Raw genomic sequence first — 25,561 nt, forward strand, 5'->3', positions numbered from 1 at the left:
AACGGAATGTCATCTTATACGGTTGTGAAAGCCACATCTTTTTTAAGAATTATAATCTGATGCAAGTAATTCTGTTTCTAAAAGGGAGACCTGCTAGACATGCCCCCTCTTTCGTAAAAAGCTCTAAACCGAAGGCATGATGTATTCATGTACATTTGTGTACCAGTCTCCTGATACCTGCAGTTCCTGCTCTTCAGTGGCACATGGCAGATTCATGGGTCACACATATATACTACTGATTGCTGCTGGGCCTAGAAGTACCTGCAGATGTTTTACTTTTGCACATCTGATCTAAAATATAATAATTGGCCACCTTATCACCATGACCATGCCTGGTTGTGTTATGGCGACTGAAGAAAGCACACATTTATCAAAGCAACATCAGTTCAATATCATACAAGTATCAACCCTGTGAGCCCAGGCCGAACTACGTCAGGGGAATATGGATTCATGTCTAGCCTGGCTGTCTACACTTAACCCAGTGACACTATAGCCAGGATCCCCGGGGAGGAAGGGTAACACCTTCCTTCAAGGTGCAGGAGCTCTGAACAGGAGATCTCCTGGGAGTTGGTGCCTTAAAGACAGCACTGACATTACAAAGCAAGACGCAAACCAGGGTGCAACACAGTAGGTGGCCTTTGATGTCAGCAGACATGGAAAAGGGGTGGAGTTATGGCAGCCAGAGCAAAGGTAGACCTGAGAAGTGGTCCCAACATCGTGGTTTTCTGTCAGTGGCCTCTTACTTCTGGAGTCCTCCATGTCCTGCAGGACAAGGCACTACAAGTATGATGTCAGAAGGCAAGGGTCACTTGCTACATCAACAGGATTTGATTCCTTCCAACAGATTTGCTTTAAACCAATCCCCTGTGTCATTTTGCCTTTGTAAGGAAGGGGTCTCCCATTCCTTCCTTGATTCATTTTTGGACACTAGGAACAAGATGTTTAAACCTTTGGACCTCTGTTGGGAATGCTGCCATGTCCAGGTACCTCTGCTATAGTGGTGAAGACAGAAGGCATCCAAGGCAGAGGAAATATCTGCTGCCCAGCCATCCCAAGAGCACATTGGGGGTGTGAACCGCTGTTGCACCAAGTCCTCATTGGTCTTCACTGGAACTAGGACATTGTCACTGGAGGTGAAGGAACCCCTGTATGTGCCAGCAAATTCCCTGAAGTTTTAAGTGCATCAGAGGGACTGACCTTGTCTTGGAGCCCCAAGATTGGTACTCCCAGCAATCTGAAAGTCCAAGAACAACTGGAAACCTGTTTCACCACTTCGGGCCATTTTTGCCCCTCTTCGCCTGTGCTCGACACCTTTGAGCTGACATGGGAACTGTGGTACTACCTTTGGGCCTATATGCAAACTTTGATCCCCTTGCTCCATTTCAAGCTGTCTGTGCCCTGGCTCGACCCATTCCTGCAACCATCTCAAGTAAACCCGATCGCAGGCTCCACCTTTGTAGGAACAGCTGATTTGAGCAACAATTCAACCTGCTGGAAGCTATCAAACCTGCCATGGTGAACACAAACTCGACCCACCAGAAGCCATGGTCTTGTTGCGAGTTGACTGTTGCTCACACAGTTGGACAACATTGTCTTGCCACTGCCGATGCCAGCTTGACTCTTCGGGATCCTGCATCACTGGATCAATTGGCGCCTTCTGCCAATACGAATGCATCGACTCGAAGCACCTTGATATTGGCTCTATTGAATCTATAGCGTCTATAAGCCTGGCCCAACACTATCAAGCCTTCTAAGGCAGGAATATGGTACTTTTAAGAGAAGCCTGGCTCGATGCTGTTGAGCTTCCTCAGATAGGAATTTGGTACTGTTAAGAGACCTATCCCACGGTCCACTTTCAGGGATCATAGTGACTTCAAAGCACTTTTTTATACCTTGTTCTTCAAGACATGTCCTTTCTGAGCATTAACATTTGAACAGTGACATTGTTGCAATTTCTTGCCTGAACATCCCTGCTCATTTTCCCAGAGTGCCATACTCCACAAGGATTTTCTCTGTTCTCTTTACAATGGTGGGTTTTTGCTAGTTTTTTTAGTTAGTTGATAGAATTTGGATTGTTTAATTAAAGTACATACCTTTATAGAGCCTTGACTGGACATTGTTTTATTTTGGGCAATTGTACTTATGTTGTTTTGATTGCGACTGCGATCACTGCATACCCTCTCCTGAAGCTTTAGCTTACCCCCAGCCTCTGCTGCCACACAAGGTGAAGGAGGTACCTTTCGGGCTGTGCCCATTTCACCTTTATGATTGAGCTCACTGCTGGTTTTAGTAGTAGAGTCGGCTGAGTAGCTAGTTTAGCCACTGCTCCTACCTGGATGCTTGCAGAGCAGTAGTCATTTTGTCACACTTGGTGCCTCTATTGAAGAGAGATGTTTTTGCTTTCTTAATTTTTTAATCGTTCTGACTCCGACAATACTTTAAAATCTAACATGTCTTTAACAGCTCATGTTCAATGTAGTCACTCTGCATGAATTAATTTACATTTGTAATGCAGCAAATGCACCATGTTTGCATTTGTTTTCTTGATGTACACAGGGGTATTATTTGTGCTCCCTTCTCTCTTTTCCAAGAACATTTCTGGAGCCATTCTAAGGGGCTTCTCTAATTGATTTGTTGATGGGTGTACAGTAAATTAGTGTTTGCGGTCCCTTTATGTCATAGGTGCTGCGTTGTTGCCCATTGACCTTTGCCTCCATCACTGTTTCTCCATTGCATTACTGTTTTGATTATGGAATTCCTACTATTATGTCAAAGCCTGCTCATGGTGTATGGCACCAAGCAAGTAGACAGTTGTAGAACACTATAGTGCGATATTTAAGCATCCCATAATTATCAAGTTTAGTACAGCGTAAAAATAAGAAACACATATTTTCGGTAATGCAGTAGCACTATCGAAAATAGGTGGGCAGTAGTAGCACTACTGGTATTGATTGCGCTCTGAATTTTCTATATTTTAAAACAGACAGGGAAACAACAATGCAATTTCCAGTCACAATATCTTTCAAGAAGACACTTACTCTCTGAGAGGACCTTTTTTGCTGCAACATTCTATTTAACCCACGAAAGAGAAAGCTAAAACATGAGAAAATGCTTTCACTTTCTTATACAGAAACCGCTTACTTTTACATGAGACCAAATGCATACGCATGCTAAACCCCTTTTCAGTTTAACCAGGTTTGCAATTGCTGAACATGACTGTTATTTTAATATTACCAAAATAAAACATATTTAATTTACTAACTCATTTGCCTATTCACTGTACCCACTGTTAAAGTATTGTATTTGTTTTTATCTTGATGTATAAAGCATCTTACACCCAAACACTTCACCAGCAAAACTCCAAAACATGTATTGCTACTACCACTATGTGCTATTAGCCTTTCAGGCTGAGAGATGGTCATTGTCGCTTTGGATAAGGACCCTTCCCCAATTCATGTCCTTCAGCTTCGCCTCGGGTCATAACCTTTTTTAAACATTTATTATAATCGGTGCTCACTCCCCCGTCCACAAAACAGGAGGTTTTCATTTGGAATACAAGATATTTAGCAAAAGAAAGTCTTTGGTCTGGCACCAGTGGCGTGTCCAGTGTGTGCTCTGGGGTGACACGTGCTACCCCTGGAATCTGATTGGCCACCCCAGGTGCCACCCCATTATCTCAAACTATGATCATTATGTGTGTGTGCGCTCGTACTTCATGCCACCCCTGCATAAGTCAGTGCCCCGCAGACAAAAGACTCTGGACGCGCCACAGTCTGGCACAGCTCACACTTGTCACAAGCATACAAATTGTAAGATTCAGTGGAAATGTTGTTATCTTCGGTGTGGAAATGATAAAAGGCTGTTAAATTGATAGTCAGCACTGTGGACATGTGTTTTAATGGTTGGTTTCTGGTGGTGCCGGCATTTTGCCTGGAAATCTTGGTAAGTGTTCATCAGAGGCTTTGACTTGGCTGGACAGTAGAAAGGAAGGGCTTGTCAGCCAGCATTCCAAACTTGCAGCTGTGTGGGAAAACAAACCCTGTGACGTATCAATGTTCCTTTCCGAGCATCCTCTTCTAGAATGTGCTGTGTGCACTGGACACCTCTCGTATTTGCCACTGTACACATTCTAAACAAGCGTTATTTTTGTAGTGTTGCAACTCTTTGATAACGAAATGCTACACAACGCATAGTAGCACCCAATCCTGTGTTTTCTTTGCACTCTGGGCCTTGTAGTTCTACGTTTCTAATGATACAAATTATTATTCAGGATCAGTTTTGACCTGGACTCAACAGTTACGTTTTGTATCGGTTTCCTTGCTTTGTGCCCCTTGTAGCTTTTTTGTGCACCTTACAAACAGGATACTCTGTAGGTGCAAATAAATTAAGGAAATCAGGTGTAGTGTCTCTGTTCATATCCACTTGCAAGGCGGATCAAGGGTTAAATTATGGCACATTTCGCACACGCACATTAAATAAGCACAAGAGGAAATACTGCAAAAATGTACTTGCATTGTTGCATATGCCATTGCACATGCGCAAACTGGTATGTAAACATTCTGATTGGCTAAGAGAAGGCCAATGATGATCTCCATGTGCTAATAACAGCTAACCAAGGTGACGGCTGTGAGTCAGTGGCGTTGCTAGGGTTGGTGGGGGGCCCAGGCCCCCTCTGAAATCCTGTGCCCCCCCCCACTTGTACCTCCCTACAGTGGCGTACCGAGCAGGCAGGGAGGGCAAGACCGGGATATTTGTCAGTGGGACACCTCTCCCGTTAAAAACCTCAATGAGGATGCCCAATGGGAAAGGTGTCTGCTGGCAGGACAATGTGTGCTGAGCAATTCCTGCTCAGCACACTCATTGTCCTGGCAGCAGGACACTTTACCCTCCCAGACACGGGAGAGGCATCCCACTGCCAGGATAATATCCCAAGGAGCTCAGGGCTGCAGAGGGGCTCTCACGTTGCTCTGTGTCAACTGAGCACTTCAACCTGAATCATTAGGCACAGATGGGAGGGAGGGGTCTGGGGGGACTATTAGCAGGGACTTTTGTCCCTTTAGAAATGGGAATGGGAGGGAGTGATCAGAAGTGAGAAGGGTGCATGATATTTCATGTTTTATGAAATAATTACTATGGCTTTAAAACCCAAGGGGGATTTGTTAGGCTCACATTAATGTACATGATGCTATTGTGACTTTGCATACAGGATGGGAATAATAAAATGAAAGCTAAACTCTTATTGCTCAACATATTTCTATGACAATGTATATAGTGTATAGTTAGTTTACTATGAGAGCAAAGTTTATTATGTAATGTGGTTTGCTTCCAATGCATTGCTATAAATAAAGTATTATTTAAGCACATGAAATGCAAAGCAAAACCTTAATAAATATCTATATCAGCTAAACCTGGCAAGATGTGCTCAGTTGCTTAAATTGTCCACATCCCGGTTGCACCATTTAACAAAAGTGTGTGATCCTGGGCAAATCAATTAATCACACTGCTGCTCTGTAAGTGATTCACTTCCTATCTTATGTAAATATATCACGTTGTTATTTTTTTTTAAAAGCCTAATGACTGTAGAGTTGCTCCATATAAAACAATAGTGCAATGTAGGTATTTTGCACCACAAAGTTATTTGCCACTTGGCTTACTTATGGCAACTTATTCTAAAGTCACTTCCATGGTGCCTCCAAGTATCAAAGACTGATGATGCTCCTTGTGATGTCCATTTCTGTGACGTGACTTCTGTTGGTGCAATCATATGCACATTAGGAGGTTTGCATGATGGGCCGCAATGATGCCGCTGACAACGGGCACAGCAAATGCAGTGAAGAAAGCCCCATAAAAGTACACACGGAACAGCGACACAGGGGTGATGGTCAGCAGTGACAGACCCTCCAGAGAAGCACCCGCAGCCAGGAATAGCGAACCATGGGTATTAATGGCACACTTGTGATAGTCCCCCTACAGCAGATGCGATCGGGACACAATATGGACACTGTATCATTTCAAAGTGCATAAAATGTCAGGTGTCCATTACCAGCCAATGACCACAGGCAACATCTGAGCAAATTGCTCATGAAGGCCCGAAACCAGGAGTGAACTTAACTCGTGCTGTGTGTGTGTGCTGGCCGATATATCGAGAATGACGTATACCAATATATATATTTTTAATATCGATACAGGATGGGACAATATTGTTAACATCAAGATATATACATATGTACAACAGAATTGCTTGCTGTATAAATGCATGATGTTTACCTCCCTCGGGCCACTTTGGACTACTTTGCCCGCCTCAATTTGGGAAAAAACATACACATTGCCCTTTTATAGGTGGCCCCCGGGCTTAAGTCGAGGGTACACACTGGTGGTTGGAGTGCACCCACTTTTTTCAGAGGGTGGACATCCTCTTTGAATTCATGTCATCAGGTTTGCAGGCCGGACACTTTACCACTGCACTATACATCCTGATGAAAAATAACAAGCAACTAAAGGTGAAATATCCCATTTCAGCACTGAGGGTCCCAGGGAAAACATTTGTATTGGTTCTTGGAGTTTAAAACATGCACATCTTTTAACGTTTTCAAAAACACTATCAGAAGACAATATCCTCTCCTGGTTTTGTGTGTGTGTTGATTTTATGAAAGGCAAATGCCATTCGTCGCATCCAATTAGAGGGGGTTATGCAATGCCAATTTAATGAAATGTTCATATTTCACCTTGATATTCTAACTTCTGCAGACCCCACATCCCATTGCATTTGTTGATGAGTCCCCCTCAATTAAATTTTTAGGACTTGACCCCTGGGCAGCCCCCCTACTTTTGTCTGTGGCCCCCTTCATTTGATTCCTAGAGACGCCACGGCTGTGAGTGTGCTGGAATTTAACGCGGCAGCATTACACAGGGGGTGGCCTGTTGCAGGCAATCTGTCCGTTTGGTGCTACCTTGAGTGGATGAAAATGTTGATGAATGTCTACTCTGGGGTTCCAGCACTGCCCCAGAGTATATCATGCCTCCCACATTGAAGCAATACCTCGGCAACTACGCACACACCCTCTTGACGTTGTTTCCTCTTTAGTCAAGCACGAAGCTGCGCCTCCACTTAAAGCTTATAGATGAAAACAATTCTGGCACTTTCTCTTTTCAAGAATAGGTATTCGTCATTCTGCAACAACCTCTATTCAGAGGACTGTTCCATGACAGCATTTCAGATCCAGTACAGACCATGAAAGCTACTCAAACACTATTCACAAAAACCTGCAAAGGGCGTGTGCATTGCAACACACATGTTCCCGAAAACTCCATGTAACCTGTGGGCCAGAGTGTAACCCCCAGTATGGCCACTCAGACTGCCATCCTTCCAGGATTGTTGCAATGAACACTATTGAGTTAGGGGCAGTACAACTTTGTTAAGTCAGTGGCAAAGGGACATCCTGGCATACATCGTACCCGCAGTTGCACTGTCTTTGCTGGTATCTTTGTCAAAACTGGGGGAGGGGATGGGCTTCAAGGCACAGGTGAGGCGCGGCCTCTCACGAGACACTACGCCACACTGAATATTTAGGGATAATCATTGGAAGTCTACGTCCTCTCCACAGTGATCAGTTTAGCCAAGTCCTGCAAGTTATTTTCTATTCCAAAAGCACCGGCAGGTGATCCACACTTGCCATGTGGGCAAAAGTGAGCCCAGGCAGTCATGTGCTCTCTGAATATTTGTTAAATACGTGTATATTAGAAATATAGTTATCAACTACTCTTAGCAGCAATATGTCTAAAGGTGTCAATAATCTATGTTAGAGTTCACTTAACCTTTGGCACATGTTTAATGCAGGTGTGTTAAAAAAAGAATAACCGTGTGGACAACAAGAAAATGGTTTACCACTGTGGAGTTTCTTTGTTGAATGCTCTCTGTATAGGAAATTATATCTGACTGGGTTCTACAAGGGCTTGCTACTTTTGGGGGTCTAGCGGTAGGGGAGTGAGGTGGTCTCTTCTTTACTTTTGCTTTTTTTTCTCTTCAGCAAGCCATTGAGATGTTCACAAATCCCATTTGCTTGCGGGTGAAAAGTGCAGGAAAACGTATGCTTAGTCCCCAGCAGGGGTGTAATGTGCTTGAAGGTTTCGTTTACAAAGTGAGGCCTATTGTCTGAACGCAGGACCTCGCACACACACCATTGTAGGAACACCTCTCTGACGTGTAATTTCACGACACTGTGGGCATCGGGGTATGAGCATGGACTAGCTTAGATCCAGCGAGAAAAAGGGCATATAACTACGATCATGTAGCAGTACCCTTGGCAAATTTGGATCATGTCCACATAATCTACGTGGAGATATTAGAAGGGCCCAATAGGGCACAGCATTTCATCATCTTCTCCCAGCCGGGAAGCAACAGCTGATCCAGCTCCCTGCAGCCTTTCTTGTTATCCCTCACCCCAGCATTTCTCAGGTGCAGCAAATCTTTGAGGTAAGCCCAATTGGGTGCTGATAATTGTCTGGACACGAAACACATAACATCTGATGCAATGACAGACTGCTTGAAACATTAATTCCAAGTGTGCGTGATATACTTTTAAATTAGATAAATGAACTCCAAATGAAGTGTGCATAACAACATTAGTCACTTAATACATCCACGTGACTAAGGTTTATGAAAAGGTTGTGCTCCACCTGAATCCTACTTTGGCCTGCTGCTCGAGGACACTCTTCAAGATGGCTGCCCTGGTCTTTAGCACTGAAGCCATGCTCCTGATGTGAGCCTGGGCCCCTCTGATTAGCAGCCTCACCACCTTAATAGCCAATCAGGGCTACTGGCCCATTCACCAAAGGCCCAGATCTAAGGCCCTGTCTGTACCTGTTCGGGTCTTGCCAGGATTGCACTTGCATCTTCTGTTACTGCGGGCATGGTCAGTCATGCTGCTTAGGACATGATAACTCATCCTTGCTTCTCTGGACTGTGGCATGCCCCCACTTGCCATCACTTGAGTGCTGACTGTTGGTCTGTTGCCTGCCTCATCCTTCCTTGGCTTCTACCCTCAGCCCCTCCAGTCATTCCTACTGCTCTATCTCTTCTGGCATATGTCCCCTGCACTTCATGGTCAAACATTTACATTGCATTTCATTCCTTGAGCCATCATCTCCACTGCCCCTCCTCTGTACTGCTGTGCTACAATACCTGCGTCATATTATTTGTTTTTAGGTGTGTTTTCATTCTGCATTGCATTGCTTGTGACTGATTAGCTTAACATCAATTTTATATGTGTTTTCATCCTGCATTGCTTGTGACTGATGAGTTTAACATCAAATTTGGGTGTGCTTTCATCCTACTTTGCATTGTATGTAACTGATTAGCTTCAAATCGAATTGAGGTGTGTTTTCATCCTGCATTGATTGTAACTGATTAGTTTAAAATCGAATGTAGGCGTGCTTTCATCCTGCATTGCACTGTTTATTACTGATTAGTTTAAATTCGAATTTAGGTGTGTTGTCATCCTGCATTGGATTGTTTGTGACTGATTAGCTTAAAATCGATGTGTTTTCATCCTGCATTGCACTGTTTGTGTGTGACACTGTTTATCATATGACTGTGCTGACTTGTCACTCCCTCTGCCTTCTGTTATCTGTTTTGGGCTCCCTTACCCTTATCAGTTCACATTGTCTATTCCCAGTCCTGTTTGTGTTTCCTTTGTTCGCCTCCTGCCAACTTCCCCCACGTACCTCAGCTGCTCTGCCTGGTTAAGTGTACCACACTCTGTGCCCCTCTCTATGGCACTTTCTATCTCTCTTATCTCCTCTAAATGCTTCTCTATCTCCTATCCTTCACCTCTCACTAAGTCTGGCAGGACGGGACTCAAGAAGGACACACTGGGCTCCAACACAGGCCTGCCTATCGCTGACACCTACATCAGTGCTTCCACCAGAGAGACTCTCACCAACATCCTCTTTGTTGTTCCTTCAACTGACCTATGGACTCTTCATATGGTTGCTCTGCTCTCTCTCTACTCTTCCTCACACACTAATGGTGGAACCGCTGGGAGGTCCTTCTTGCCTTCTCTGCACCACCAGGGTCATCATAAATGTCTATCGAAACAGTACCATCCTGGTACAAGCACCCCAATCCAACCTCCTACTTTTTGATAGGCTCCTCCCTTGCCTTATCAACTTTCCACCTTCCTCCTCATTGGCTCCCTTGCCATCTGCTTCCATGGCTTCCCTGGCTCCTTCACCTCCTCCTGACCATAGGCCCTCTCTCACCACGGCTCCCTTGCCGCCTTCAACCTGCCTGGCTCCCTTGCCTGCTCTCTCCTCACTGACATCCCTGTTATATTCCAGGCAGTTGCCTCCTCCTACCTCTATCTCTCAGGCACTATCGCTGCTTACAGAGAGGACCTCTGTCCCTTGGACCACCCTCCCGTAAGTCTCTCAAAAATGTCAACCTGCTCCATGTTGCCATGCTTAACTCTCGTTCTGCTGTCAAGCACTCCTTTGACATCTGCCACCTCCTTGAACTCCTGGCACTTGATGTACTTGGCCTCACTGAAACATGGTTTAAGGACAGCTCTGTCACAGGTTTTGACACACTTCTCCCTGAAGGCTACAAGATCATCTCCGAGCCCAGGCCCAACAGGCCAGGAGGTGGAGTAGCCCTCATCCTTCCTGAGAGGATCCCTTTTTCTGTTATTCCCACTCAGACCTACTCCTCCTTTGAATGCTGGTCAGCAGGCTCTCTCGCTTTTCTGTCTCCTCTCTTACTCTGGGCACCTTCTATTGGCTGCCTGGCCAGTCTACACTCTTCCTCTCGGAATGGGCGGATCTGACCTCTGCTATCCTTTCCTCCTCTCCCCAACTCCTCCTGCTGGGGGATATTAACACACATCTTGACTCTTCCGACTCTTCAGGACCTTTCAGCAACCTATGTGACTCTCTTTCTCTCTCTATTCTACTTTTGGGTCTGACACACACCGCTGGCCATCCCTTGGGTGCTCTCATCTCCAAATAAATCCCTCTCTCTATCCCTCTCACTACCGCACTCTCCGGACCGATCACTATCTTCTCTCTTCATTCTTGAAGTTCTCTTCTCCTTTAAAACCAACACACACCGCACTGCCGACCGCCTTCAAGATCTTCCGACCCATGAAAAGAGGGTCAGTGGCTGCTTTTGCCTCCACCTAGGTTCCTCCGTCAACTCCTGCGTTGGACTGCCACCGTGACACAGCCCTCTCTAACTTTCACCTTTCCATCTCCAACATGCTCAACATTCTTGCCCCTGTCATGAGGGCATGACAGAAGCCTGCCAAAAAGAGCAACTCTTAAACGCAAGTGCAGAGCAGCAGAACAGAAATGGGGATCTGATAAGCTGGCCTGCTGCCTTCTTCAAAGGCAATACAGACTCTGGATCCGGTCCAAGAAGAGTGTCCATATTCAAGCCCACATCTCTGCGGCATCTAACAATACGGCCAAACTTTTTAAAGTCTGCAAGGAACTGGTCAAGCCTACTGCAGCGTCATCCTCTATTGCACCCACCTAGGCCCTTTGCTTGGCTCTGGCTACACACTTCACCGCCAAAACACAGGACATCCTGTCATCCCTTGCCTACACAACCACTCATGCATCAACATCTCTTGGGCCCCCCTCGGCCTCACCACCCCTGTCCCTCTTCTCTCCTCCCTCTCACCTGTTACACCAAAGTCGGTCTCCAGACAAGTCCAGTCTATGAATCAGACCTTTACTTATTGCAGAATGTTTGCAGCACATTGCAGGAATGAGGCAAAGTGCAAGGCTACAAGGAAGCCACAATGTCATTATTTGTACCTTTTGTGTCACTTTTATTGGAAGAGTCCTTGGCAGAAAAGTGTTTGTTTTGGCTACGTTTTTTGGTTTAATGTGCATGCCTATTTAATATTATTAACAGTATTGATCATTATCAGTTGTAATGCTGAAAATATTCCCGCCGCCTTGAATACCTTTATATTGGAAACGCTCTCCCGACAATGGTCTACAGGCTCCCTGTGCATTTCACTGTGATGGGCCCTTAACGGTCTTGCCACTGTAAAATTCAACCCAAAAATACACATTCCCATGCCATTTAGGGAATAGAAATGCAAGTGAGACAGCAGCTGTCATACTTAAAAAAAGAAAAATAAGTATTGCGTGGGTCAGTAAAGACCCTGTCCTGCAGTGGCACCCCTGTGCACCTATTCAAAGTGGACGCATAGGGTGCTTACCATTTCTGCTCATGTAAAAGCGCTTCTTGTTTGTAAATTTGGGATGCACATTTAAATGTGCAGAAACACCACCCTGATCTGCGTGAAGGGGTGAAAAAGGACATCTGAATCGGCGCATATCAGAAGCTCCCATTCAAATGTCCTTTGTGGATTGGGCTGCTTTTTTTGTGCAAGTGATGAGATGTCAAAAAAGTGTTGATAAACTGGCGCCTTGAGTATTTTATTTTAAAAAAACTTTTTTTGAAAAAAATACAATTTTTGCAGGTGTTTTTGCAAAAACAGAAGTTTTTACGCTTTTGAAAAAAACTGCAGTTTTTGCGGCTTTTTGCAGGATCGCAAAATTGCTATAAGTTGGAGGGGCTGAGAAAAGCCTCTTACAAACAAGTGGTCCCAAGCCCCTCCAAAACCCTCAAGGACAACATTGACACTCTCGCTGTAGCCTTGGCAGAACTCTGTAACCTCTCCTTTGCCACTGGTGTTTCCCCATCTCTCTCAAGCACTCTCTTGTGCACCCTCTGCTCAAAAAACCTTCTGCCATCCCTCTCTATGCCAGCAAACTACTGCCCGATCTCTATCACTCCTTTCCTGGCAAAACTTCTGGAGGAGTTGGCTATCTCTCAGCTTACCCACCACACTGAATCTGTTGAATGTCTCCATGACCATCAGTTTGGCTTTAGAGCATCCAGAGGGACGAACCCGCTCTTCTGAACACCTGTGAAGACCTGCTCTCAAATCTTGACTCTAACTCACTCTCTGTCCTCATTCTTCTTGGCTTCTATTCTGTTTTTGAAACAGTAAACCACAACATCCTGAACTCCCATGTCCATGATATCCTGGGCATTACAGATCAGGCCCGGGCGTGGCTCACCTCCTTTCTCTCTGATCGTCTTTCCGAGGTGGAATGTAGGTGTTTTCTCTCTGCTATCACTCTCTCTACTTGTGGTGTCTCCGAAGGATCTAACCTATCTCCCTGGTTTTTCAATGTCTACATGGGCACCTCTGGCCCGCAGGATCTCTGCCTTCACCTCCAACTTTCAGTGTTATGCAGATGACACACAGCTCTCTTTCAGGCTACCCTCGGCCTCCACATCCTTGCTCATTTCTGACTGTCTGTCTGCAATTCATTCCTGGTGTACTGTGAATGATCTCTGCCTTAATGCCAACAAGACAGAGGTAGTCCTCATTGGACCCCTGCTCCCGCCTTCCCACTCTCACTGTGGCCGACCTCCCTTGGCCCTGCGCCCTCACCTACTATTGAGGCAAAAAATCTGGGTGTTATCTTCGACTCCACTCTCTCCTTCTCTCACATCACGGACATCTCTAAAAAGTCCCACTACAAGATGCACCTCCTCAGAGGTATATTACCTTTTCTCACTTTCCCCAAGAGGCTTACCGTCTCCAGAGCCCTGGACCTCTCCAGACTGGATTACTGCACCAGTCTCTTTCTCAATCTGCTTATTTCTACTCTTTGACCTCTACAACCCATCCAGACCAGAACCGCAAGACTTATCCTTGGCCTCAAGCCTAGGGACCAAATCTCTCTGGCGCTGAAATTCCTCCACTGGCCCCTGTGGCTGCAAGGATCAAGTTAAAGACCCTCTACATAGTCCACAAGGCTTTCTGGGGTCAGGGCCTGCATTATCTACAACTCACTCTCATTAAATAATGTCCTTCTAGAGCCCTCTGCTCATCCTCTTCCAACTCTCTGTGGGTGAGCCGTTTTTCCAAACAGAGATTTGCGGGTAGATCTTTATCCACTGCAGGTGCTTCCCTCTTGAACAACTTCCCTGCCCCTCTCCATCTTTACCCTGATCTCCTTAAGTTCCAGAAACCCCTCAAGACCTTCCTCTTCTCCTCCTCTTTCTCTCACCATCTGCCTTGCTAACCTCCTCTCTACTCCCTCCAACAATTTCTGCGACCTAAGCAAGCGCCTAGACACAGGGATTCATACATAAGTACAGGCGCGTTATAAATGACATATCATCATATCATAAGTCATCCATAAACCAAGCTCAACTAGAAAACAGGTATCCTTTTTATTATATTTTTCTTATTTTTCATCCATAAGCTAAGCTGACCGTCTAAGCTGACCGTCTAGAACCAAGGATACTTTTTATTGTCTTTTTCTTTAGTCATGCGTAACCCAGCTAAAGCGCCTGGAAACAGGGATCCTTCACAAAATCATAGAGACGCAACAACAAATGACACTTTCTCCTCCCCAATATTTTTGTATGGCTGAGTCTATACTTACACTCCATGGTTTCTGCTGAAGCCTCTCGGGCACCGCCTCTCTCACAATATGCCACACATATTGGCATCCCTTGGGGAGCGGGCAGGAATTTCTCCAGGGCGGCTCCTGATTAACTTTTCAGTATCCACCCGTTGCTTTTCGGTCCGGTCCTCACGGGTCGCAACGCATCTCTTCGGGCATAAAGCAGGAAAAAACTGGTCTCAATGCCGAAAGGTTTTAGCTACTCTCCTTTGCTACCACTTATATTATAGTAGCAGGGGAACTATGAGCAGTCTCCCCGTTTATTTGCAGGAGGAACTGGGCCCTGGAAATCCCCTCCCCCAAGAACGGGTGACCCAGACATAGGACAAACTTCACTGTCTTTATTAACAGTTAAAATGACAGGGATCGTGACATGAACAATGAAGAATTCTTCGCAAGCTCTCACTCTCCATGCGATTGTCGTTCGATTTTGAGGACTAGTGATTTTAACACAAAAGAGACAGAACAATTCTACTACAAAATTATTCCTCACACTTCGTTTCCTTACATCTGACTACACGTCCCTATAAAGAGTATCTCTTTCCCTTCCAGCAGATTTTTTCTTTCTGTCCTTAGGTAGCGCTATACTTAAAGCCTATCAGGGGTGAGGGATAGTAAGAAGACTCACCCTGACTCACTGCTTTCACTATGCTAAAAAAGGCACATTCACTATGAGTCGATTTCCAGACTTTATTTTTCTCGTTCACAGTGAATGTGTCTTAGTTTGCTAAAAAGATCCTATGTAGGATTTTTTCAGTTTTTCAGTTTTCATCTTAACATATCTTAAGCCATCTGTGCTCATAATGTTTCATTAGATAGATAATTTCACTGTCTCTTGGTTTACACCAAACTCACACTCTGTTTTTGAGATTCTCGGGGCTGGGGCCAGCCCGCCCGAGCCTAATTTGCCAACCGATTTCAGCAGTTCTCGTATCCTTTTCCGCTTTCTTCAGGACAACTATTGTGCAAACTCTATGACATATTTTTAAATCAGACAAAGTTCAAATCTATTGTCAGTTTCATTTCTTCTGGGAGAGTGTCTCAACCTGTTTCTGTGCCGGGCGTGATTCCACTTTTCGTTTCCCTATAGAAAAAGGGGAGATAATATACGAGGGAACACAATCACAAAGTTATGTCCCAAAAACCTAACAGGGGAAGGGATTGGTTAATTAGGTGAACTACATATGCAAGCTCTAAGGGATTAGTATGATCATTGGGTAAGCCATATCTGGTGGCTCCTCCTGAGACCACCTCTATGTGTTACAAATATAAAGTTACAGGTTAGTATAAAGATGACTGGCTGGTGCATCATAGTGTTTACTTATCATAAAAAGGTTTTTAGGGATTGGACAGAAAGGGTCTTCTCAGACTTGGAGCTTTGGACAGTTACCAGGCCAAGTGCAGCTACTCAAGGTAGTGGGAAAGACCCCAAAGGTGCTCCATGTTCCCAATAAGTTACCATGGGCCTCATTCCGAGTACGGCGCTAACCAATGGTGCTATTAACGCTCCCTCAGTGGCCAAGAACCACATCAACCTGCTAGAGCTTCTGGCAGTATTCAGAGCGCTTCAAGCGTTCGAGCCCCACCTACTAAAACTGTCAGTGCAAATCCGGACAGACAGCACAACAGCCATGTTCTACCTGAACAAGCAAGGAGGGACTCGTTCGCCAAATCTGTCCAAGCTTGCCCAGAAAATCTGGATATGGGCACTCAGACGGAACATCTTCCTGTCATCACAACATGTTCCAGGGGAGCTCAATTCCCTAGCGGATGCTCTGAGCAGAGACTCCCTCCCAGAGGAACACGAATGGGTTCTACAGAGAGAGGTCGTAGAAGATATCTTCTCTCAGTGGGGTTTCCCCGCTATAGACTTATTCGCCACAAGCGAAAACAGACAATGCCCAGGATTTGCATCCAGGTTCCCCCAACCAGACTCCCAGGGGAACACCCTGTGGATGAACTGGTCAGGGATGTTTGCGTACGCTTTTCACCAACTCCTCTCATCAGGAAAGTGGTGAACAAGATGAACAGAGAATCGATGACGCTCGTCTTAGTTGCTCCTATGTGGGCAAGACAACCGTGGTTCCCACACCTACGCAGGATGGCGGTGTGCGAGCCCATCAAACTTCCAGCCTGGTACAACCTACTGTCCCAGCACCAAGGTCAAACAGTGCACCAGCAACCCAACTCAATGAACCTGGCAGCATGGCTCCTGAGGTCATAGAGTTTGGACATCTCAATTTACCACAGAGGTGTATGGACATCCTAAAGGAATCTAGGAAACCAAACACAAGGCACTGCTACTTTGACAAGTGGAAGAGATTCGTTATCTGGTGCCAGAGTAAACAAATCAACCCAGTTGATTGCACTCCTTCCACTATTGTTACATACATGCTCCACCTGATGGATGCAGGACTGGTTTTTAACTAATTGAAAGTACACCTGGCAGCCCTGTCGGCATACACCACTTCCCATAACAAGGTCTTGTGGTGGAATGTACCAGTAGTTAAAGCCTTCATGGAAGGAGTAAAGAGACTTCACCCTCCTATTTCAAACCCACCACCAGGGTGGGACCTTAATGTGGTGCTATCTAAGCTCATGGGCCCCCCTTTCGTGCCCATGCATAAAAGCAGTCTCAAACACCTGACTTATAAAATGGCCTTCTTAGTAGCTATTACTTCTATAAGAAGGGTCAGTGAGATTCAGGCTCTGTCAGTGCAGGATCCCTTCTTTACTGTCCATAAAGACAAACTGGTTTTACGCACACACCCTAGGTTCTCACCTAAGTTTATATCAAAATTCCATGTAAACCAGTCCATCGAGCTTCCGGCTTTCTTCCAGGACCCTCAAAGCTCGGCTGAGGTGAAACTACACACCCTAGATGTGCATAGGGCGGTCCTCAACTATGTAAATAAAAACAGACCGCTAAGAAAAACAGATCAACTGTTTGTCTCCGTAGCTACAGGCAGAGAGGTGCCATCTCGAAGTGGATTATTAACTGTATCCAGCTGTGTTACTCACTCTCTGAAAGAACTCTGCCTTTCACGCCAAGAGCCCACTCTACTAGAGGCATTGGGGCCACTCTGGCTTTCATTGCAAATGTACCCCTTGACACCATTTGCAAAGCAGCTACTTGGAGCTCTATTCACACTTTTACTCAGCATTACTGCATTGACACCCATTCCAAGGCAGATACACAAGTGGGACAAGCGGTTCTAAGACACTTATTTGCTCATGACCCTTCTCACATCCCAACTCCTTCTTCAGGTACTGCTCGCTAATCTATGCACAGCATGTGATCTAAGCAGATTCCACAAGCCTCAGAATGGATACATTACTCACCGTAATCGTATTTCTGATGCTTGTATCTGCTTAGATTCACATGCGACCCACCCTTCCTCCCCTCTGAGAGAAGGCGCATGGTTGCTTGTAGTCTTACCTTTCTATCTATCTGCTTGGATTATCTGTACTCACGCTACTCCTCATGCTACCTCATGTCAGAAAAAATACAATCTGAGGATCCTAGACGCGTGAGGTATCTTGGGTACAGTGGACGTCACACTAGGGATAGTATTACTGGCACGCCCTGTGTCGACGCCCATTTTCGAGTTTCGAAAAACAAACTGTAATACTCCGCAGCTTCCACTAGATGTCGGCATATGCAGGGCATGTGAATCTAAGCAGATACAAGCATCAGAAATACGATTACGGTGAGTAATGTATCCCATATATATATTTTTTTATTTTATTTTATTTTTTTAAGTGAAAAGGGTTCAATAGTTGGGTAGGTATGCTTGAAAACCTCTACTTTTTACCAGCATAACATCAGCTTGGCTGGAAAATTGCATGGAAGTTCTGGGAACAGCTGGAAGTCTACCTACAGCATGACAGAAATGACCGTCTTGGTGTGGGATTGTGAACACAGTCCAAAGAGTCATAATGGGAGCTGTACAGGAGCTCAGCTGGCAGCAGAGTGCAGTGTTTATCATGATGAATCCCCAAATATAGGCCTCGCCAGCCATGGCCGAATGTTGGAACAGATGGTGCAAGCCAGCAGGCAGGATTGGATGCCTAAACTGTAGTTTGCCCCTGAAGGGTCTTCGGTTCATAATGCATAACAGATGAATAGGGGTTCAGAAAAATCGTGCAAACTACTTCAAACAAATTGGTAAATAAACTTCTATTTCTTCACACCCCGTTGACAGTTCGTAAAGGCCTAAATAGGATTGGATTTGTTCGGCTATATTTCTATCATTTCGTATGCCACGAAACCCCAGCATCATCTTGCAGGAAGCTTCCTGTCTCTTGAGACAACAATACAAGAATATTGATAATCATTGCACTAGCCCAATCTCAACTTGCCAGTCTTCAATGAGTCCTCAATACTTAACATGGGAGAAATTGTCGTTATCATGGGCAGTTATTCACATCACTCCTGCCTGCTTTAAATAGGAGTCTGTTATTTGGCAGTGAAGTAGCTGAAATGATATTGGGTATCTATGAGCAAAGATCCCACCCGTGAAGCCTTTGAAGCTAGAGTGCCCTCTTTCCGCATTGGCAAAGACTTTAATTAGTCCTCCGCCTTCTGGGATCCCAGAACAGAGCGAATCACTGGATTGCAGCCGTGACTTCGTGGAGCATCTTACCGGGGCTCTGTTGATATAAATGGGAGCAGGCAGGGACCGACTATTTGGTGGAAAGGGGAAGGCAGTAATGTTTCAAGAAAAAAGGGATCAGAAAACAAACAAAAAACAGAGTCACAGCGGCATCCTCCATGAAGGAGTGAGGGTGAAGATGAGGGGACATTGGAACCAATGCCCCTTGCCACAGCAGTCATGACCAGAGGAGTGGCACAGAAGATGGCAAAAAAATAAAAAAAGATAGAAAATGCAACTGGGTAAGGCCACGGAGGATGAATTCAAGGGGGAGCAGAGCCAGGTTATCGGGCCAGAGCCACAGGCACCAGACGCAGTGAGCGGAAGGGCAGGTTGCTGTGGTGGAAACAAGACCTGCACACCCCAGACCTGTGGTAAGAGGACCCCTATACTCCCAAAGCGGGTGTTTCTTATAAATCCATGTTTCACTGGATGCAGCAGGCCCACTTTCAACTTTTTTTTGTTACTAGAAATCTTTTTATAATCACGTTTAAGGCCCTTCCATTCTGGATGATTTCTAGGTCCAGGTCCCGGAACATCAAGATCGTCCATCATTCATATCATAGATAGACCTTTTGTTTAGTCACTGTCAGGATGCTCTCTTAGTTCCTCAAGTCTGATAATCGAAATATCAGGGGTGGATCCCCACCTTTTTCTTGGTTCTTGGCTCTGCTGTTTGCCTTCATTCTGAAGAGTTGATCCACATACATGCCTCCTCCATGCCCTGTAACTCAAAGAGCCAGTTATCAGCAAAAACCATTGCGTCAGTTTCCTCAACCTGAGCAGGTAGACCTAGGCCCTTGATTTGGTTCTGCCTTACTGTGTCCTTCAGTGCTTCAGTTCTTGATACCACCTCGGTGTTCTCTTCATTGCTTTCTTTGTTTGGTAGATCTTGGTTGTCTGTTGCATTTTGAGTTTGTTAACTCTGACATCTATTTTGCCCATTGCCTTCTCAAACGCTGTTATCCGGTCGATAAGCTTGTTTAATTTGTCTTGCAGCTGACAGATAGACTTCTCAATACAGTTTAGGGCAGCCCTTATCACTAGCCAGTGACCCAGAGTCAGAGTGCAATGGGTCTCTGGATACAGCACACTTTGGATAGTCCACCTGTAACTCTGAGTAACCTGCCCTGTCCACTGTTGGTGTGGTATCCAAAGGCTCAGAAAGTCCCACGTCAGTTCCACATCATCTCTCCCCCTTTTGGCGGTGTGCAGGAGCCTGTAATCTTCAAACTGCACTTAGCCAGACACGCTCTGCTGCTCTGGGGGCTCTCTTCCATAAACGCTACCCACGTCTGACCTCTCACCAATGCTTGCACAGGTACGTTTCTATGCTGGAATCACTGCAGTCCTGTTGTCTAGCATCGCTGTGTGTAGTTGCTAACGCTGCTACTCCCGGTCATCCGGGTGGTCGCGGGAACAAGGCTCCATGGTGATGAGATGCTGGCTGCTCTTCTTTCACTTTGACCTCATTTAGTCTCTCAGCCTGATTGCTTGATTGTGGAGCCATGTTCGAAAACCCACAAGGGCCTATGACTTTGGTAATCGAATCTTGCTGTCCCAGCAACCGGACCAGTCTTAGGACAGGGATCTCGGCAAGAAGTGGCAGTGGCATCTGGTGAATCTTTTAATTGGAGAGGCATAATGATTTGGCACGAATATGCAAGAGCGATCGAGTGTAGTGTGGGAACCCAAACCAACATAGGGTGGTGCACAAGGGTTCTCCCTCCACAAGAATCTGTTGAATAATGGGTTAAAATGGTCCACTGTACAGCACACTTTCAGTGAAGAAAATTGAGTAAACAGCCAGACAGTTTGCAGTCAATTTCGTAGGTTAACTCATGAAACAATGCAATAGGTTCAAGTCACCAACAGTGCTATGGAGCATTTCCTAATGTATTTAAATTATGCCTTTACCCACAATATATGTCAGTGTAAAAACATGTTTACGCTGGCTGTGACCCAAACATTTCCATGCTGGCTGCACCAAAAATATGCCAGATTCCCATATAAGTACTCATGTTTGCTTTGTGCATAATGCCATTATTGGTACTATAAGAAAACATGTCCAAATTGACTTTGCCAATATATGCCTCTAACAGCAAGCAAGAACATACTCCTGTTAGCTTTGCAGTTGCAATTTTCATGCCATAAGGAAATATGTCCAAACTGGTTGCAAAAATGTAGGATAGTGTAGACACGTAATAGCACTTATCATGATTGCTTTATAATAGAGCCCAGTAAAAATGCCATTCCACAGTAAGATATTAAAGCTAGACTGGCTGCACCAAATATTAAAATGCCAGTCTTGCTATATATATATATATATATATATATATATATATATATATATATATATATATATATATATATATATATATATATATATATATATAATAACGCTTATTATGCTTGCTTTATCATAGATGCCCAGTAAAAAATGTCATACCACAGTGGCATTTTGGTGGAGCCAGTCTAGCTACTGTGGTAGGTCAAAGGGAGGAGACAGACCAATATGTACCATTTTCAAAGGGTATATTGGAAAATAATAAAGAAAATGCCTACCTTTCCCTATCCTAAGGGTTTCCCTACCTAACACAACTAAACTAGGGTGTTAATCATCAGGAATGAAGTCCACAATCAAAAGTCTGTACTCTCTCTGAAACTAACCTAGACGGGCCCTACCACTATTAAAAGACAGAACAAACAGGCCAGTAAATTACTCCATTCTCCTGAATTGCTTCTCACCAAAGTTCTTATTCTCACTGATGGCTCTTCAAATACTCTTTTGCTATCTCTCATATTAATCATTTCAGTTGATTATTTGTACTATTGAGGCTCCTTTCCAGGCTTTCTCTGATTCTTGACTGAGTCTTTTTGCGTTTTGGTTCACAACCCTTCCTCCTTCCTTCTTCGGTATGATACAAATAGTTTCTCACTCCAAGCCTCTTTCCTTTTTTTATTAATGTTTTCAATGAGATATGTTGATACAGTCTCTGTTTGACTCTTGCTCTTTTTATAATCGTGCCATTCACTGGTACGAGTATGAGTCCCTGAAGGAATTTTAATCTTTCTATAAACTTCCCATTCACTGAGATGAGTATGATGAGTCATTGAATGATTCTCACTGTTTTGGTAATCTCGCCATTCACTGGGACGAATATGATGAGTCCCTGAATTATTCTTATTCTTCTGGTGATCTAGCCATTCACTGGGACGAGTAGGTTTCCTCCAATTGTTATATTCGGTTTTCTTATGGGGTGGAATATTACTGTCCCTTTTTTCCTCTATGCCCCATTCCCCAGGTCTCCTGCTCTCCCCGTTACCTGCAATGTAAGGGGTCTGCATCACTGGGTCAGCGTTCTCCTTCTCTTCGTATTGGGTCAGGACTGCCCTCGGCTTTTCTCTTGCCACTCTTTGAACACGCTTCAGTGTCCTATGGTGGTATCAGCAATGAAAGTTTCCCCTCCATGCCATCGCCTCTCTCCTTCTGTTCTTTCCTCTGGTTCTTCTTCTGGCAACAGACTCCCTTGGGTCCATTGATGGTGTGTTGCCACTCTAGCATGCCACCATTATAGCTTTTTTCCAGCTCTGCTCAAGTGTCCGTCCTGGGATTTTGACAGGCTTCCTCCAGTCTGTTGTTCGTACTGCTTACTGCTGGTATTTCTTCTGAGTAGCTGTTTCAGTGTGTGTAAAGCAGCGTCTTCCTGGGGTTCCCAGCATCCTCGATTGGTTGGTTTGAAACTCTTGCGTCTCGCTCCTGGTTCTCTTGGCCCTGCTTGTTTTACTATCTCAGGAAAGTCCTTCCTTTATGTTAGGGCCATGTGCGTCATAACTCCCTTTGACTTTTTTGTCTCAGTGATTGACACACAGGCATTCTTTATCACACCTATGCTCTTACTACACACAATACCAGGTTGATACTTTTCTTCTGTCAATATATCACAATAACATTTAAGATGAGTCTAGTTGTCTGTCAATTAATAAGAGTGTGCTGGGTTTTTGAGTATAATGAGACGGGAGTTCCTCATTGGAAAGGGAGTCCTTAGCCCCAAGAGGAGAGTGTCTCCCTGTGTGATCCCGCTTATTGCCACTTCTAAGGGGAATGTTGAATATCAGACTAATCTCCCTAGCCTCACAAGCAGGGGCCCCTCTCTTGGGGAAAGTGACTGAATCCTACGATTCATCACACCACGTAATAACAATTATCATGCTCTTTTTATAATAGATTCCCAGGAAAAGGTTATATCCTCCAACCCTCCTCACAACCCCACACACCCAAATCAGCACACCAGAGAGGCACAAACCAAATTAAAGCTCATGGACATTCACTTGCTCATTCACTCACTCATTCAAACACACAGTCACGCAGCATGTACTTGCTCATTCACACAGCATTTACAGAGCCTTTACTTGCTCGATCACACATTCACTCATACACAATGCACTCACTCATTCACACGCGTACTCAACCGCCAATACATCATACACTCACTCATTCACAACACGCATGCATACAAATACACACATAATTTTTTTTTTTTTTTTTTTTTATTGATTTAGCTGTTTGAAACAACTTTTCAACACACGAACATAAAATTTGATTTAAAGTCATAAAAAATTACTCAATTTTAGAGAATTTCATGATAGGATGTACAGACTCAAGCAGCACAACTGTTGTTGCCCATCATCTAACAAATATACAGACATTTAACTAATACATAATAAAATACAAATTCAAACAAACAAATTCAAACAAATTAGATATACTTCAGAGATGAATACTTCATTGACATTATAAAATAAAATTAAAAAAGGAAAGGAGGAATGTCCTCGTTTCCTTAACTATTAGATTTCAAGCTGCTTGAGACTTTAATTACATCTCATTTAACTCTTTTCTAAGCATAAAGATAGTAAGAAGTTGGTTAGTGCAATCTGCACTAGATAAATATTAGAGCATAGTAAAAAGGTCCATCTCATATCTTGATTAACAGTTTCTATGCAAGGCAAAACTTTCAAAAAATGTATTGATCTTCGAGCATTCAATTTGGGACAGTGACAAACTAAGTGTTCCAATGATTCGATTGTGTTATTTTGCATACAGAATCGACATGCTTGCAGGGCTCGCGATCGGAGGTTTCGCCTTGCCTGAACCTGGTAAGTAGGCCATAAATCGAATCGCGCTCTCAAGAAGCCTGCTCTTAGTTTAACAGAAGGGAATTTTAGAAGATAAGATTCGGGGCATTTCATAGCTTTGGGCCAAAAGCTAAACTTACATGGTTGACGATACTTTTGACAAGTATCGATGGTGTTTGACCAATCTAGATTGTAAAATGCTGTTTTGGAACCTACAGGATTGGCTATCAATTTGTAAATTGAAATGTTAGCAGATGCTAGTGCTTCCAAACACAGATTAATCCACAATTTTACAAAGTTCTTATCGGTTGTTAGCATATAGGCACCTATTACAGATAACATATTCATTTTTTGATTTGCCATAAGACATTTACGGAATAACATACAACATCGCCAAGTATAGATCGCGTGTATGGAGACGAGACCTACTTCATATCGCAACCAAGCACTTGGAACACAATGCGGGAGGTTGAGCACAGCCCTCCAAAACTTTCCCTCAAAGCTCTCCAGGCTCACACGGTTGAAATTCATTAGGGTTTCAGCACCATACAGAATAGAAGGGATTGCTTTCATTGACCAGTAAGTAATTACTGGTTGAATTGTAAATTTACCGAATTTGTGCAGGATGATTTTAGATTGCGAAATTGCTGAAACCAATTTTGCCTCCATGCGAATAATACGTTGGTGCGGTTTGGCTGAGCCACTAAATTCACAACCCAGATATGTATATGACTGCACGATTTCTAAAGGAGTACAGTTAAATGACCACCCGGGATTGAATTTATGTAGTCGATTTGCCTTGTAAACTACAATCTGGGTTTTTTTAGTGTTGATTATCAGTTGATGCTCAATTAGATACACATTTAAGGCATTAATGAGGTTCTGTAAGCCCCGAGGCGTTTTTGAGATGAGGACTATATCATCCGCATAGTTTAAGTTAGTAACTTTTTGTCCTTTAAGGACAGGAGCATCGGAAGCGATCTGTTGAAAAATTGAAGTTAGGTCATGGATGAAATAGTTAAAAATTGCTGCAGCTAATAAGCAGCCTTGCTTTAGGCCCCGGGCTGTCTTAATTGGGGCAGACAACAAGCCATCTAAAGTGAGCCTTACACGAATCGAAGTGGCTGCATGAAATGCGTGGATAATGTCATGAAGATCTGGGGGGCAATTGTCTCTTGTTAGTTTCTTCATAAGCAGGGCACGTGAGACAGAGTCAAAGGCAGCATGTAGATCAATAAATGCAAAGTAAATGGATTGTTTGTGGAACT

Source organism: Ambystoma mexicanum, chromosome 8, assembly GCF_040938575.1.
Source record: "Ambystoma mexicanum isolate Mex_15411 chromosome 8, UKY_AmexF1_1, whole genome shotgun sequence".
Lineage (NCBI taxonomy): Eukaryota > Metazoa > Chordata > Amphibia > Caudata > Ambystomatidae > Ambystoma > Ambystoma mexicanum.